This window comes from Corvus brachyrhynchos, unplaced genomic scaffold (genome assembly GCF_000691975.1).
Source record: "Corvus brachyrhynchos isolate BGI_N302 unplaced genomic scaffold, ASM69197v1 scaffold522, whole genome shotgun sequence".
Taxonomy (NCBI): domain Eukaryota; kingdom Metazoa; phylum Chordata; class Aves; order Passeriformes; family Corvidae; genus Corvus; species Corvus brachyrhynchos.
The window spans coordinates 1,073,610-1,076,345 of record NW_008236649.1 but is presented as its reverse complement, the minus strand read 5'-3'; the positions used below and the strand labels follow the sequence as shown (position 1 = coordinate 1,076,345).

General features: G+C 45.6%; 1 protein-coding gene across 1 annotated transcript in view; it reads left to right on the top strand.

The window, feature by feature from the left end:
• ACSF2 (acyl-CoA synthetase family member 2) overlaps nt 1-2,736 on the top strand; it is a 60,076-nt gene that overhangs the window by 20,186 nt on the left and 37,154 nt on the right. The gene's annotated exons all lie outside the window — the stretch shown is intronic.

The window sequence follows — 2,736 nt, the reverse complement described above, 5'->3', positions numbered from 1 at the left end:
CCTAAAAACTGTCTTGAGAAGGGATGTTATCTGATGCTTGATCGCTGCATACCTTCAAACCTAAGCAACAAGAATGGAGATTTAGTCCCCGAAGCAGAGAGCAGCCAATAAGGTCTAAGTGCTGTCTTAAAAAGACGAATTACTTGTTGGTAGAATTGCCTTGTTAAGTTTTAAGGCTTGATCCAATGATCTCAAACTTAGTGCGAGATTAACAAAGCTTGGGAAGAAGGATGTACTACTGATAGTGGGCACAAGGAATGCAGGATTTATGGGCTACTAGGACATTTGGCAGAATCCCCAAGATAAGGAAGAAACTTATAAAGCTAACTCAGCAATTGGGTTTAATCAGCTCCAAGCGGGTAAAAGGTAATTCTGTCAGGGGGAGATTGTGACTACCTCCTCATGGCCACAGACCCAAGGAACCCACCAACCCAAAAGAAGAGAAAGACCAAGCCTGTGGACTAATTAGCATGGGAAGCGAGAGCATCATTAACCAATGGAAGATAGAATACTAATTAATATGAGAACTAGGTAACTTGTAGCAAATAAACATTAATGCCTTTGTTTGCTAAAATATATAAATAGTGAAAAGTTTTGACAGTCGTCATGCTGGCTTTGTGGATTTGCTATCCAGTGCAGAACTGTAAATAAATCCAATACCTCGACTCTGGGTGTGGATTGGCCTCTTGCACACTGGGTGGAAGAACCTATTTTGGGACACACTGGCACGGCTCAGGGTATCCCTGCAGCTGTCCCACCAGCCCTGGGACCCTGGCCAGGCTGGCAGGAGTTTAGATCTGGGCTACATGAAACAGCCCTGCAGAAGGAAGGAGAGCTCCCAGCCCAGCCCCATGGGTGGGTGAGGTTTGCACCCAGTCACATCACCAGTCACACACCACCCCACAGAGAAACAACTGGTTTATGGCCAATAATCCCAACAGAAACCCAGTGATGCATACCTCATTTTACAATATCTGATACAGCTGCTTCAGTCTCTCCACAGTCTCCCTAATCCAAGGGGTGAATTCCCTCTCAGTTGGGCTGTTACTCCACAATGTCTCTTCACAGGAGGAACACTTAATGGATATTCCTGCTTTGCTCCCAAGGCTCCAGTGCCACAGGAGCAGAGCACTCTCCTAATCCTCTGTGGAGAAAGTCAGTGAAAGAGGAAAGAGCCTGAGGCAGAACCAAATTAGTGTTACCTGGTAATGGGATTACAACAAGGACTAACCATGAATTTCCTGACCTCTGTGCTATGTATGTATGTATGGGACATTGCAAAGATGTTTTCACTACTGCAGCGCATCTGCCCTGTGGATGCATTAGTTTGTTTTTAAGCTGCCAGTGAATTTCTTCCAACACCCAGAAACCAGCATTAACTCAGCACTGAGGTAACTGAGGCCACACGATTCTCTGAGCAAAGGCACCTCAAAACAGTGCACAAGGATTTTCCTCACAGAAACTACAATAAAGTCTGCCCAAGGCTGAGGTGCTCCTGCCCAGGAGATTATGGAAGTTTTTGGAGCATGTCATTGTTCCTCCAAATGTGAGAAGAAATTACAGAGCCCTCATCTGAGAAGAGCGAGGTCTACTTATCTGAGAATCTCTACCATCCCTCAGTTTTCACAATGTTTGTTTTTGGAGGGAAGGGCCAGAGAAGACCTGCTCCAGCGAATGGTAGGGAAGCCTCTCGTTGCCAGATCTCCAAGGGAAGCAGCTGATTGCTGATCCCCTCGTTACCCTGAGGCAGTGAGGGACTCATGTGATGTGCTGTGCTGTGCTGTTCCCTTCCATGGCTGGGAGGCACCAAATACAGTCCTGCTCTGGAGGACAAAACCCAGAGGGGCTCTGAGGGGGCCTGAGCAAGACCATCTGCATCTCTGGGAAAGGTCTCTGTCCATGCAGTGCTACAGAGACTGAAATCTGTGTTTGCACAAATCCAAGAGCCTTTGTCTCCTAGAAAAAACAGGGTTGTAAATGGGTTACAAAACCTACCTTCTTATTTGTGATTATCATGAAGGCAGATTTTTAAATCTGGATTAGAAAGGAATGGTACCTTATGCAATGGTGTATGAAATGGTACTGCTTCAGGCATCCTTTGCCTTGATCTCAAACAAACATACGCAAATGTCAAGGTCACATTATTTTCTGCATAATTCTTGGTTTAATTCTTTCTTTAACCAGGATTCACCCTCTGGGATAATGATCATAATGTGGTAAGATCAAGCTAAAAGTCATCTTTATTTTTATTTATTAAAGGTTTGCATCAATTTTTTCCCTGTGGTTATACAACACCGAGCGCTCTGATGCTTCATCAGCACAAAGACAATTGCTCTGTTCTGTCCAAATCAGTGGAAGAACAACTTCTGGCCACAAAAGTCACACAGCTTTACATCCCCTGTGGGAATCCAGAAACTCACCTCGCTGCTGAGTTCAGTGGGACTGACTTGAAGAGGTATCTGTGCATGTAGGCTAGAAAGACTTTGAAGCTCCACACGACAGGCAAAGCATAGCACGAGGCACATCTGTGCACTCTGCTGGGGGTTGCAAGCACATTAGCAAGGAGAAGGGAGCAGGAAATGCTGAGGGAAGTGGGATGAACACAGTTGATCTAATTGTGATCTATTCATCCTTACTGGGCCTGAGCTGGCCATGCCAGCCTGGGGTTAGAGACCATTCCCAGACTCTCTGAAGATCTCTGTGTTCCCTCTGCAGCCAAGGCAAATTTTTCACATT